The 15,206-nt window shown below is 37.4% G+C and overlaps 1 protein-coding gene across 4 annotated transcripts in view; it reads left to right on the top strand.

Moving 5' to 3' along the window:
- SSBP2 (single stranded DNA binding protein 2) overlaps positions 1–15,206 on the top strand; it is a 336,625-nt gene that overhangs the window by 975 nt on the left and 320,444 nt on the right. The window lies entirely within an intron of this gene.

Genomic DNA, 15,206 nt, shown 5'->3' with positions numbered 1-15,206 from the left:
CTGGGCGCTGGGGCTCAGGGCCGCGAGCGCGGGGCGAGGCGAGGGCGGCGGTGCCGGGCGCGCGGCGGGCGGAAGCCGGGCGTGGAGCGGCCGAGCGGGGCCCCGCGGGGCGCGGAGACGCGCGCGGGGCGCGGAGGGCGTGGGCTGGGTGGGCGTCCCGGCTTTCCTGGGCAGCTACGGACGCTGCGCCCGCAGTCCCTCGCGCGGCTCGGAGCTGGGGGGGGGGGGGGGGGGGGCGCCGGAGACGCCGCAGAAGTTTGGGAGTCGGAGAGGGACCGAGTTCCCGGGGAGCTAAAGTGTGCTGTACGAGGAGCCGGATCCGCTGGAGGAGGCTGGCGTTTCTGTCTCTCGCAGCGGACCCAACTCCGCGGCAGCGGCTGGCGAACTTTTTGTGAGGCTGGCAGCCCCCGAGCGGTGGGAGGGGCGGCCCCGGCAGGGCGGTGGTCGGGGGCGCGCGGAGGGGAGTTGTGGGAGCCGCCGGGGGCGCCCGAGGAGGGCAGCTGCGGCGGGGAGGGGCAGTGGTCCGAAAAGGGGTTTGTGGGAGGGGAGAAGCGTTCAGGTGGGAAGGAGCCGTTTGGTTACAGTTGTGGGGAGATACAGGTGTTAACTTCGGTGGGAGCCCAAGAGGCGGCTGGCGAGAACTGAGCCCCTCCCGGCCCGGGATACCACTGTCACGGCACACTGCAAAGCAGAGCGGTTTGCTGCTATTCTTGTGCACTTGTAACGGTGATTTGGTTGTTACTAAAAATGAGAACGAATAGTGACTGTGACCACTGAGGAAGAACCCCCCTCCTTTTTATTTTTTAAAATTTTTTAAAACCGTGCAACAGATCAGTGATTCTCAGTAAGCACTTAAACTCTGAGGGTCAGGGTTATGCTTGTCATTGAACGCACCCGTCTTTCTGAAGGGGTTCAGACCAGAGAAAAAGTCTGAGAGCATCTCTGAAAGGTACTTTGGTTACCTTGCGCACAGGAATAGCTGCGTGAATAAAAACCGAATGCGCAGGCGACTGAGTTTCCCTTCTTGCTTTAGGCAGTCAGTCTCCCCCTGAAAGTTTCGTGTGCCCTAGGGATGGGAACATTTCCTAATCTTTGTGTTGGCAGCAACACACTCAATTCCCATAGGATTTAGAGGTATCAGGCCTTGATGTGGCAAAGCAAAACAAAACAAAAATTTAGAGAGGCTGGTTTGTTTTTTTTCCAAGAGATATTTTCTGAGCTGCATTCAGGATTTTGTTGCTGTGACAAGGAATGTATAAAAGACATAGAGTTATAGCCTGGTTAAGAAACGGCAGTTAACTAGAATTGAAGTTTTGAAATGCTGTCTCATTTGTGTGCATTAATCATTTTGTTATAATGTGCCTGATAAAAACATCTGAAGGAGGATGTTTTAATGATTACAGAATATTTGAATTTCACATTAGAGTGAAGGAATGGAAATGTATTGAGGCATAATCTTATTTTGGGGGTGACTGAATTTGAGAAAGTAATTTTAGATTTTAGGTGAACTCCCAGGAAGGGGTGAACTTTAGCTGAATCCCACTCAGTATCCTGATGACTGTTTATTATTATTTTTTATTTTTAGTTTTTTTAGTTTCTCAGATAATAACAAGGAAGTTGGAACTTGTATAACTGTGGTCCTTTCTAATTCTGATTCTGTGATTTCCCATCAGGAAAACAAGTAATTGCCACTTTGCTGTCAAATCTACCAAACTGAACACCAAGTAAGATCTACTCTTGTGAACAGATGAGGGTTCTGCTAGATGGTGCTATTTGATTTAAATATGTTTCTTCCATTCATTTCAGTTGGCAGCAGGAATTCTTGACTGGTTTGCCTTGTGAACTAAATATAGGTGAAGAGGCCGCTTTTGGAGAATTGACAATGACTGTTCTGGGTTAATTGTCGTTGCATTAATTTCTAGGTGAATGTTGTTTGAATCTAAGACAAACATCGACGTAGGTTCTGTCTTATAGAATAAACTTAATTTCATTTTGGTGGGAGAGTTGATCTAATTTCTTGGTTTTTCTCTTTATGTTTACTTGGACTTTAATGGCACTATTTTACAACAGTGTACTAACATCTGAAGGTAGGAATGTTGAAGTCATTAAAATGGATGTCACCAGATTTTTGTTCTTAATTTTTAAGGTAACAGATTTTAAAAGGTGAAGAATTCACCTTTAGTAAGCAAATTAGAACTGTTCTTACCTTGAAAATCACACAAATAATTTGTTTCTGTAACAAATATGCATTTTAACAAAAACATTCTGCAAAAGGAGTCATTATTATAAATAATGGCATGCTTAGGAAATAAGCACATTGGTTTTGTAATCTATCAAGCAATGTGTTTTCTAACATGAGTTCACAGTGAATAGTTGACAAGTGCTTACCTGTATTAGATCTTTGTTTTGTCTTTCATTAGGAAGTCACTATATGAAATACTTGAAGTGAATTCTTGGTTTGACATAATTCCTATAATTTCAGTATACAGTTCTGAACATAAAAATGACCAGGGTAAGATGAGTTACTTACTCTGTCATTTTAAGAAAAGCAGATCAAGTCTTAATTATAGAGGGAGTGATTGAAAACCCTTGGAGGGAGGTGGGATGTAGAAATTGTAATTCTGCTCTTGTTAGGTCATTTCTTTAGCAGGCTTTATAACACTAATCGCAGTTGTAATTAAATAACTGTGGTTGGCTGTTAATGTCTAACTTTCCCTAAAATGTAAGTTTCTTGAGGGTAGGAGATTATGTAATGCTGTTCCCTAAATCTGTAGCATCCTACCCTAGTTCAGGAAGACAATCTGGTACGCTGAAAAATGTATCTTTCAGCTTCAACCACAGGTTCTAAAGTTAGAGAAATTTCTTATCTGAGGTATCTTGAGGGTTAAGATTAAGCATCAATAATTGTTATTGAAGATGTTAGACTCAAAGGAATTTTTTCAATGACCTCCAAAATAAAGACTTGTAAGTTTGAGTTTCACATTCTCTAGCTTAGTTGTATTTCAGAAATACCCCTAAACAACAACACAACAAAAATAACTATTATATATTTGCCATCCTGTGTGCCAGTCACTATGTTCAGTGTTTTATGTATCTTTTTTTTCTAATTCTCCCAACAAATCTACAAGACAGGTGCTTTTTTTTTTTTTTCCTCCGTTAAAGAAATACGAAAACTAAGGCCCTAAATGGTTAAAGAACTCACCGAGGGATACCATGCTAGAAAATAGGAAAGCTGGGTTTCTAACACAGATTTCTCTAACTTTAGAACCTGTGGTTGAAGCTGAAAGATACATTTTTCAGTGTACCAGATTGTCTTCCTGAACTAGGGTAGGATGCTACAGATTTAGGGAACAGCATTACATAATCAGATGTAACAGACTTTAAAGATTTGATCAAATATGCAATCTTAACCACTGGTGCACCCTGATGCTTTGCAGATATGTGTATGGTGTGGGAGAAGACACAGAAATTTTAGGAGTGAAAGTTGGAAGCCTAACATAATGAGGAAAACTTGTTTCTTCAGATTCTCCCCCCCAGGAATTTGGTTTGATTACTTGTTTTAAAGTTAAACATAATAGTTGCGAATAATTCCTATATGAAATGTTGCTAAACTTAAAGCCACACAGTATGCCACACTGCAGAAAGAGTAACTGGTACCTGCAAATGGATGAGTAGTGATATTAATTTTTTATTAAACTAATTTGATTCTTTATGTAATAGCACAGAAAGATGAATCTGCTAGAAAGCAAAGTTGGACATAGAAGATACACATAGTATGTGTCGACTTTTATTTAGTAAACTAGCCAGAAACTACAAGAATCAAACTATCTAATCTTGAGCTCTGAAAAGTAACTTCGGCTTTTAAATTTTCAATCTTAGTTGAATATACCAAGAAGCAAATACCATATGCTTATTTCAAAGTAATTATAGTGTAATGAACATTTAAATGCCACGTCATATAAAAGAGTTTATAGGGATTAATATCTGCCAGCATCACCTTGTTCTCCTCTTCTACCATTAAAGTAATTAAAGCATTCCCCCATCATTAAGGTACCCCCTGCAAAGAAAAATGACAAACCTTTCTTCCTTTCTGAAGGAATAAGGCGAGAAAAGTAATAGAGATCTTTTCAGAAACTTATTTGACAGCAACTGGCTCAATTCAGGATTTCCAAAACTAATGAAGGAGTATCTTATGGAAATGAAATTTTGTATAAAATATTAAATTGCCCCTCCCCATTTCAGTCTCCAGGATGTTCCCCGAAAATACAAGTTGTTTAACTTGTATCCAAAATGTCATGTTAGCTTTTGATTGATCTTTCTCTGTTATTTTAGAAGTATCAAAAAAAACCCTATTCTTAAGGAATGTATCTAAAGAAAGAATCTGTGTAAGATGTTCAGAGTTAAGTTTTAGTATTGTTTATCCAGAGATTAATTGTGATTCTTAGAAGTAGTAGTAATATTGTAATTTTTTTTCAGAGCTGTGAAAGAAAAAAGTTGAAAGTTTTTAGTTTCATCCTTTCAAAGCCAGTTTGCCACATAAAACTAATTTAGGATGCAGACAAAATCACTACATTTTAGTTGTTCTGCAGTAATAGACCAAATATGCCTTTCATCTTTAATCACTACTAGAATTATTTTGTTTTAAAATTAGAGCATACTCTGTGGGGCAGGGGCTGGAATACCCAGGTTGCAGTTTATTAATGTTTATTAATATTTCACCTCAGTAGTTGAGAGTTAAAAGAAAAATTTGGGGGAAAAACAATTCAAATTTAGAATCTTCTTTCTTCCATAGAAATCGCAACCATTGCATTAATCCTGGGACATAGGATTAGGACAAAAGTACTGAGTTTGAAAGACATGGAACTACTGGGAATATGTAATTTAAAAATAGGAATTCAAAATTATTTTGGAACACATGAGGTTATTCTCTATTATTGTGTGTATGTTATTGCTTTGCCATTGGTGTGGGAATTACAGATTATATATTTGCATGCTAGTGACGTGAGCCTCTGTAAACGTATGCTAAAATATTAATATTATTAAGAACTTACTGTTTCTGAAAGGGTGGACTTAAAATAGCGTTGGAGCAATAGAATAAGATTCATTTGTTAATATCTGAAGCATTTGGAATATAAGTAATATTCCGATTTTAAATGTTATCAAACTTTGTGTATTTTACAAATGTAACATGTATTCATGCAAGGTTTTGTTAACATGAGTATATAACCTAGCATAACTTGGACTGTGAGAGTTACTTGACTATTAGATTAAAAACCTATACATACTACAAAAGGTGATCTGAAGGGTGGTCCACCAAGATTAATGTCTTGCCTGTTTTCAGTAGTTAGAGAAATAGCAGAGGCTCTTCTTTTACAAACTGTATTTTATTCCTTGTGTGAGAACATTAAAAAACACGTGGAAATACAGACTACCCAGGGAAGAATAGAGTTTTTCTAGATAACTTTAACATTTCTGATTGGTCATAATTGGTAAACGGTAATTTTTGTCATATAGGTTAATAGTTAGGAATTTTGAAAAGTGGAAGTATTAATGTTTTTCTAATAATTATAGGACCAAAAATTCATCTGAACTCAAATCAGCCTGGGCCGTCTCAATGCAGTGGAGTAATTAATATTTATTGTTTTGTTCATTTTTTAAAGACAAACTTCAGTCGGTGTCACTTCTTTAGAAATGACAAAACTACTCTCATCTTTTCCTTTAAGAATGTTAATTACATTTCATGTATGACCCTAAACAGCTTTCAGACAATAATGAGCCATTGTTAACATTTTAAATCACAGTTAAGCTAGAGTGAGCATAAACGAATGACCTGGCAATCTCCTATTTTTGATCTTCTCTGTTAATTTTGCTTCATGGCTATAATGTCAAACAAGTAGTTCAGCACAGAAAAAAAATTGTAGAGGCTAAAATATAGCCCTTTGTTTTTTTTTTCTAGTTTTAAATATTTTTGTAATTGTAGGTGTTAAAGAGTATGGTTGTAATTACAAATATAGCTTTAATTTTTAATTAGTTTTGAATCTACAGCATATTAAAATACTGGTGAAATATTTGTAAAGGCAAGAATAATAGATGAAAATATATGTGGCTCTGTCCATGTAAGTTGGGAAAGGAATTGATGCCAGCAAAAGGCTCTTACCTGAAATTAATATGATTTATTTTAGTGATCTGATATTTGCCTGATTCTCCTTTTATTTATCTATTTTAGATGAGAAAAAACCAAGAGCTGCTTTATTAATGGAAGAAATCTAAGTAAATATTCTATTAAAAGTGATCTCATTTTAAATATGATTAAAGTGAGTATTTTCTGTAAAATAACAAAGTCCTAAATAGTATATAAAGAGTTTGTGGAGTTTTATCATAGAAAATTATTGCTTAATAGTAACATTAACAGCAGTGCTATCATTTGAGTATCTTGTTTGTTTGGCACTTGTCTGCATTATCTCGTTTAATCCCCTCAAATCCAGTAGGCTGTAGGTACTGTTTTCTCCTAATGTTGTAGAAGAAACAGAGGCTTGAGTTTATTAGGCTTTTGGCTTCAGGTATCAAAACAGGAGACAGAAAACAGCTTAATTGATCAGGTTTAAAAGTAAATCTCACATAACAGGATGTCTAGAAGTGGTAGTGTAAGAGTTGATTCATTGAGTCAAGAACATCAGGGTTCAGGATCAGGTGCTCTGCCATCCTCTTGGTCTTCCTCTCAAGAATGTAGCAGGCTGCCTCAGGTTCCCAGCAGCACTCCCTTACACACTCAAGTGTAAAGGCAGGAGGAAGGACAGGGTTTTTCTTTCTTTGTGTCTTATGAATCAGGGAGGAAAACTTTTTATTGAAGTTGCTTAGGAGACATCTTCTTATTCCTTATTAGAGAGAACTACAAAATTTCTTCCCCTAAACAAATTATGCTAGATGTAATGGGATTACCATAATTGGCTCACGTGAACTACCTGAACAAAACTTGGGATCTTTAGCAAGGAAGATGTATTTTGAGGATATAGGGAGAATAAAATGAATCCCTGCTTTCATGAGACTTTCAAGTTTGAAGGAGAAATATATAATAATAAGCAAATAAATGTACTAGGCAACTTCAAATAGTCATATATACTATAATAAAATAGTGTGATGTAGTGTAGAGAATGATTGGGAGGCTATGTTAGATTGGGTACTCAGGGGAAGGTTCTTGGAGGAGAGGACATTTAAGCGGAGAACTGAGTAATTTTGAAAGAACCAGCCATAGAAAGACCAGGTTACAGTATATCAGGCATGTCTAAACTAGTGAGGAAACTTCTCAGCATCAACATAATTGCTCAAGGATATGTTAAATGTGAGTGAAAATTGGGATGAAGAAGCTATACTTCCCTGGTTTTGTTTTGAAAATGGAGGAATTGGGTGTTGGATTCAGTTTATCTGATCTTCCTAGGTAATAGGGTTGATGTCTTTTATCTTTCAAACCCTAATGATAAAGGATAGTGGGGCTTTTATAATAATGATGATAGAAATAACTAAGATTTATTGCACACTTACAGCCTACTGGGTTAACAGAGGTTGGTACAGTTGGCATTATTTTTCCTAAACCTTCTAGATTGGATTGGATACCCTCATAGCAGACTCTTTTATTTCTTTTTTACATTTATTATAAATAACGAATTATTTGTATTATTATTATTTTTTTGAGACAGAGTTTTGCTCTTTTGCCCAGGCTGGAGTGAAGTGGCACAATCCTGGCTCACTGCAACTTCCACCCACCCCTTGGGTTCAAGCGATTCTCCTACCTCAGCCTCCCTAGTAGCTGGGATTACAGGCATGCACCACCACACTTGGCTAATTTTTGTATTTTTAGTAGAGAGGGAGTTTCACCATGTTGGCCAGGCTGGGCTCGAACTTCTGACCTGAGATGATCTGCCTGCTTCGGCCTGCCAAAGTGCTAGGGTTACAGGCGTGAGCCACCAAGCCTGGCCGTTTGTGTGATGTTTAATGCCTCATCTTCCAGTTAGATTGGAAACTCCAGGAGGGCAAGGACCATGGTGTCTTCTTTACCATCATATTCCCACTGCTTAGCACAGTGGTTGCAAGGTTTTGTGATTATGTATTTGTCGAATAAATGAGTTAAGGATGTAATGAATTGGAAATGTGTCACAATAGTCTATCACCGTATCTAGCTCATTTTCTCCCCAATATGCCTAGTATTTGGTGTAAAAATTAATGTAATTTCTAAAAAACATTTTTCTATAATATGGACATTTAGTATTTCTGTGAATTTCAGGACTATGGAAGATTATATTATGATGAAATGTGTGTATATTTTTAATGTGAATTTTTGACAGAATTTTTTTCATTTTCTTTGTGTTTAATATAAATGAAATTGTACTTTATAATTTTCAAAATATTTTAATGTATAGTACTTTGTTTTACTTAAGTCACACTATAATCGTATGAGCTAGGTGGTATTTCCATTGACTAGTAATATTTATAAATGGAGATTGACTTATGCAGCTAGGGTAATACGGATAATATGTGGCAGACCTGAGCCATATTTAGAGTTTTTTGGTTCCAAGGTCAGTATTCCTTTCATTATGCTACAGCTGCCTCTTTTATGATGAGAGATTCATATATATTTAAGAAGGTTTAAGTGTGGATTTGATTCAACAGAGAATCATAGATTAGATGATAGTTAAAAGTTTATGTCAGTACTTTCATTAAACAAAAAATATTGTTACGGTGTGTTAAACACAATCTGTAAAATTACTTACCTCCAGAAGTGCCACATCATGACTAAACGCTGATTTTTGTTTGAAATCCTTATGCTTTTGTTACTTAAGTGGATAGGTGCGGGACTTAGGATAGTTTTGGGTTTTGAATTTGTTGAGACAGGCTAATTTTTATCAGTGAACTCTTCTTTATTCCTTTGCCATTTAGCTTCGGTTTGGAGTGCTGGATTAGGGGTAGGGAAAGGTAAGGTTTTTTTGCTTTTATACCTCTCTCTAACAAGGGAGGAAAAGTCTTTCAGTATGAATTGTTGAGAGAAATATTCTTCTTCTTTTTTAATGGGGTAAAATATATGTAACCTAAAATTTACCATTTTAACCATTTTTAGGTGTACAGTTCGGTGGCATTAAGTGCATTCACATTATGGTACAGCCATCGCCATTCTCCATCTCTAGAACTTTTTCATGTTTCCGGACTGAAACTCTGCACCCATTAAACAGTCACTCCCCCCTCTTGCCTTCTCTGTGCCCTTGACGACTACCATTCTATTTTCTGTCTCCAAAAATTTGACTAGTCAAGTTATCTCATATAAGTGGGATCATACAGTATTTGTCTTTTTGTGGCTGGCTGCTTTTGACAGCTTAATCCCTATAGCAGCTTCGTAGATATAATCCCCATTTTACATATGGAGAAACTGAGTCTCAGAGGTTGTATATTTTGTCCAGGGCCACAGAGTAAATTGTATAGCCTGGATTCAAACTCAGGTTTCTGACTGCACTGCCCATTTTAACTATTTTGACTCAGGATGTTTCTTCGCTTAACCTGGGGGAGAAATTGTAATGGAAGTTGTGGAAGGTGGCCTGAAGGTGTGATGGGATTCCTGAAAAAAGGCACTGAAGCTAGCCTAGGGCTGTGAGACTGTCAGGAAATATTTCTAAGAGGATGTTTATTGAGAGGCTAGCATTAGTCAACTTGGAAGATGGGACAAGTAAAAGGTATTTTAGCCAGAGAGAGAAGCATGTACAGCAACACGAAGGCATTTAAAGGTATGATGGGAGGGGAATGTACATATTCACCATTTTTAGTTGGGGTGGGAGGCAATAGAGGTTAAGAAGTTAAGGGAAGATTAGAAGCATTTTATATCTGCTAGAAAGGGGGATAGAATTATAGGTACCATAAGTGCCCCACAGATAGCTACAGATTCTTCGGCTGGTATCTGAGATTTAACAACATGGATGTAGTTGCTCACCAGAGAGGAAGATGCCAGTTAGGAACTCAGGTTATAATTTCAGATAGAGCTGTTTCTCATTCTGTAACTAGAGGCAGAGTAATCCGGCATAAGTTACTTTAAACTTTGGAGTCAGGAATATGTGATATCTAGGAAAAAAGGATCCTATAATTATGAGTCTCTTTTGTTGTCTCTTCCAAGCAGCATATGGCCTGTTGGACTTTTTTTGTTTTGTTTTTGGACAAGGGCACCTGGGAAACTCCATGTGATACAGGAGCAGTAGTGCAATCATACTGGTTCTGTTACCTAGTCATTTCTGTAATACTGGCTATTAGAAAAAATAGAAATAATTTATTTGTTTTATTTTTTTCACATCATTATATGCTATTTGTCATTTATAATTGGATTAAAATTATTTGATGATTATACATTATCAGTATATTTAAGCGATAGCTATCCTGGGAAGCTATTAAGGTGTTTCAGTACATTTTTTTTTTTTTTTTTTTTTTTACCCTGGATTAAACTTAGTGACTGATACTGTTATTCCTTCACTTAGCACTATTGTAATGGAAAAACGTGAGTGATTTTCTTGCTATCAGATATATTACACATACATATACACACATATGTGTATGTGTGTATATCTTGATAGTAGTTTTCAGGTAGGTGTTCATCTTGGGAATGACTTAGTAATTAATTTTGAATTCAGATTTTACTGAGTCAATTATGTAAGTAAGTGAGTTGGACTTATGAATTCAGTGCCAGATTAGGGTATAGGCAAGTTTTTACTGAACTATTAAAGGTTGTTGATGCTTTTCTATAAGATAGGAGTATAATCGACAAGAGTAATCATTGACAAGATAACATGGAAAGTACTGGCAAAAATGCTGCTGGCTGACAAAATGCTGTTGGGTTTGTATTAGGTCCCCAGCAGAATAGCAGAATGGCTCCCTTGAAGGGTTAATTGTATAGAATCATATAGAATTGTACAGAATAATAATTGTATAGAATAGCCTAAGAAAATAGATCTTCTTAAAAGGCTGGATTTTGCCAAAATAGCATTTAAAATGTTTTTAAAACTTGTTAACTATTTTATACTGTAAATGTATATATATATTTTATGAGATGGGAATCATATTTATTCTGCTATCTCCCCACTCCGTTATTCATTAAAAAAATGTTAACCGTCTGTTATATGTCAGCCTCTGTTGAGCCTTCCTGAGTTAGATCTTAATAACCTGGCAATCTGCCCATCAGGAACTCCCCATTCAGAGGGGCCTCACTATCAGCCACTACCACACTGGGTAGCAAGCACTATAATGGGTATGCTGAAGGTGCTATGAGATTCCTGAGAAAAGGCACTGAATCTAGCCTAGGGCTGTGAGACTGTCAGGAAGTATTTCTAAGAGGATGTTTATTGAGAGGCTAGCATTAGTCAGCTTGGAAGATGGGGCAAGTAAAGGGTATTCTAGCCAGAGAGAGAAGCATGTACAGCAACATGAAGGCATTAAAAGGTATGATATATTTGGTGAACTGCAATAAAGCTTGTAGGGATAAATCTGGCAGATTGAATACGAGCTATTTCAATAACAGCCTTAAATGACAACTTGACCTGGGAGATAAACAAATTTTTGTTTTTGTTTTTGTTTTTTGGAGACGGCGTCTCACTCTGTCACCAGGCTGGAGTGCAATAGTGCAATCTCGGTTCACCGAAACCTCCACCTCCTGGGTTCAAGCAATTGTCCTGCTTCAGCCTCCCAAGTAGCTGGGACTACAGGCATGCGCCACCATGCCCGGCTAATTTTTATATTTTTAGTAGAGACGGGGTTTCACCATGTTGGCCAGGCTGGTCTTGAACTCCAGACCTCAAGTCATCTACCCACCTCAGCCACCCAAATTGCTGGGATTACAGACATGAACCACCGTGCCCACCCCGAGATAAGCAATTTTAAGCAGAAAAGTTATACCGTCTGAGGTACATTTTAGAATTGTTTTGGAAATCATGTGGAGCATGGAGTAAAGGGGGAGATAGATCCATTAGGAAGGTATTGCTGTAACAATTCAAATGCTTATAGTGTCATCGTTTTTCTACGCCAATACAGTGGACATTTCAGAATGTAGAATAGATCAGACCTGGTGGCCTAAGTGTGAAAATCAGGATTTTTAAAGACGGCTGCAATTGTTGGTAGAAGTTTTAGTCATAGACTTTGGGATACAGGAGGAGGACCAGGTAATTTTAAATGTGTAAGGAGGAAGATGATGAGTTTAGTTTGAGATGCCATTAAGACCTAGCGATGGAGAAGTTTGGGAGGAACTTGGATATGTAGCTTTTGAGTTCATGGAAGAAGTCTAGGCTGGAGATAAATAATTGAGAAAGGGTAAGTATAAGGAAACTAAGGCTTTAATAGGGTAAGTAATTTAGCCAAAGCACACATGTTAAAGCTGGAATCTGAACTCAAGGTTTAGTTTATTATTTCTCTCTTTTTTTAAAAAAAAACCTGATTGAAATCTGACATTCATATAGAAAAGTGCATATATCCTAAACGTGTAAATTTGATGAGTTTTCACAAACTGAACACACCAGTGTAACCAAGTACCCACATCAAGAAAAAGAACATTACCAGCACTCTGGAAGCTTCATATGTGCTACCCACCTTGCTTGATTTTTAACAGCATAGATCAGTTTTGCTTGTTTTGGCTACTTATGTATGGCCTATTTGTTTTTGCATCTTATACCATTTGAAGGCACAAAATGGGGATAAAGCCATTCTTCATGGGAATGTGCAGGGAGAAAGTGTGGGGACATCAGAGATGGAAGTTCGGGGAATATTTAAGGTATAGGTGGAATAAGAGTTTGAAATTGAGATAGAAAAGAACAGAGACATATGAGGGAAACGATAAAGGACTGGCATCAACAGAAATCAAGAAAAGGGAGCATTGAGAATGGAAGGGTGAGTTACCATGCCAGATTTGTAGAGTGAACAAGAAGGTTAAACAGGGCTGAGTTTTGTTTTGTTTTGTTTTGAGATGGAGTCTCACTCTGTTGCCCAGGCTGGAATGCAGTGGAGTGATCTCGGCTCATTGCAAGCTCAGCCTCCTGGATTCATGCCATTCTTCTGCCTCAGCCTCTCGAGTAGCTGGAACTATAGGTGCCCACCACCACGCCCAGCTAATTTTTTTGTGTGTGTATTTTGTATTTTTAGTAGAGATGGGTTTCACCGTGTTAGCGCCATGATGGTCTCAATCTCCTGACCACGTGATCCGCCTGCCTCGTCCTCCCAAAGTGCTGGGATTACAGGTGTGAGCTGCCACACCCTGCCAAACAGGGCTGAGTTTTTAAGAAACCATCTGTGACCTGAGGGAGGACAGTTTCAGTGGAGTGAACTCAAGTTAGCATACAGTGTTTTGGGAAATTGATATAAGATGAGGTGGTGGAGATGTCAAATGTGGACAGCCTTCACTGGAGAAAGGAAGCATAGAAGACTTAACCGGAAGGGGACATACTTTTTTTTTTTTTTTTAACTTGGAGAATTTTGCAAGGAGGGGCAATAGTTGAGGGAATGTTTTTCGGTTTTATTGTGTTGTAAAGAGGTTTTGTGAACTCCAAAGTATTTTAAACCACAAGGATGACAATAATGGGATGCTACAGGGGACATGGAAAGGAAAGCCAATAGGTAAAGTGGTTTTTAGCTTTAGGTAGACGGGTGTTGAAAGTGACTGAGTGTATGAATTTTTAAAAAGTGATTTTTGGGATGGATTACACTTGCTACCTTTTGTCAACTGAGTTTTAAAAACTTTTTGAATTGTAGGAGATTAGAATTAAAGGGATCATTTCAAAGCGATGACTAGAAAATAACTGTGGTACAATGAAGAAAACTAAATTAATAGCTGCCCACCCTCGCTACCAATCAGGCTATTAGCCTGTAAAGCAAAAATTTGATGGGAAATTATTTTTTTAACTCTCCCTTGGTTAGCCAACTCTAACTTTTCTTTAGAATTTTATCTCTAAATTTCCTTTCTACTTTTTAAATTGGTAGAAGCAACAAATGAGAATACCTGAATAAAGCCCATATTTATAGAGCACAAATTGAGTTCATTTGATTACTAGTACTCTTTAAAATACCTTTTATTATTTGAGTAATAAATATTCCAAGAAGAAAAATTTAGAGATACAGATAAGCAAAAATGAAGAAAATAAAAATAACCATATAACCTTCTAGACTTTTTAATATCCATACATGCATATACAGATTCTGATACTATTTAATAAGAAAAAAATCAAAGCCACTTGACCAAAAAGCACCCTTTTATTAAATACCAGGAGAAAAGGCAACAAAAGATAACATTTGTGAATATGTATCGATATCCAAGTTCCATAAATACCTCCCTCAAAAACAAGTTTTTCAAAAAAGTTTAAATTCACTTACTGTTCATTTATTCATTAACTACTTTTTTCAGCATCCTGCTCTGTGCCAGGCACTGTATAAGGCAGTGGGCAAGGTAAACCCTGCCAGAAAAGCAAACAGGGCTTTTGGCATAGGGCCAATCTTGTGCTTGGAAGAAGTCCAGAAGTGAGAAAGATGGTGATAGTTTCTAGAAGCAAAGTATTCAGTAGTGCTGTAGTGTGTGTGTGCGCGCGCGCGTGCGTGTGTTTGTGTTTCAGGGTAGTAGGATGTTTTTGGAAAAGTGGTAGAGGCTACAGAAATAAGCAATGACTAATTCTTAAAAGCCGGCCTAAGAATTCTGAACTCATCCTGAGGCCAGTGGGGCCCACTCTAAGATTGGGAAGCGACTTGATCAGAGTTTGTTTTCTACCAACCTGAGAACAAGAAACAAGTAATCTGAAATACTCATTTCATTTTACCCAGGTGTAACAAAACACAGATGGATTGATAAATTCCTTTTGTCATTTTTAAGAAGATAAGCTTAACCTCAGAAGAAAGCAAATGTACATATAGAAGTGATATAAAGTATGGTTTATTATCGATGTTCTATTTTATGATAAAATTAATATTTTTCTCTGTCAATAGGGAAGTTTATAAAATGTTGTGAATTATCATTTGTAAAGCATGAATTCTTTATTGAAATTATCTTATTATTTAAAAATAAACAATCAGTCCTTTCTCTCTGTAGGTTCTACATCTGAGGATTCAATCAACAGTGGATCAAAAATATTTGAAAATCAAAAATGGATGGTTTCATGTTCACTGATCAGTGTAGACTTTTCTTCTTGTCATTAGTCTCTAAACAATACAGT

Source organism: Piliocolobus tephrosceles, chromosome 4 (genome assembly GCF_002776525.5).
Source record: "Piliocolobus tephrosceles isolate RC106 chromosome 4, ASM277652v3, whole genome shotgun sequence".
In the NCBI taxonomy this organism is placed as follows: Eukaryota; Metazoa; Chordata; class Mammalia; order Primates; family Cercopithecidae; genus Piliocolobus; species Piliocolobus tephrosceles.
Note: the sequence above shows the minus strand (reverse complement) of the source record. Positions and strands in the feature narration are given on the sequence as shown.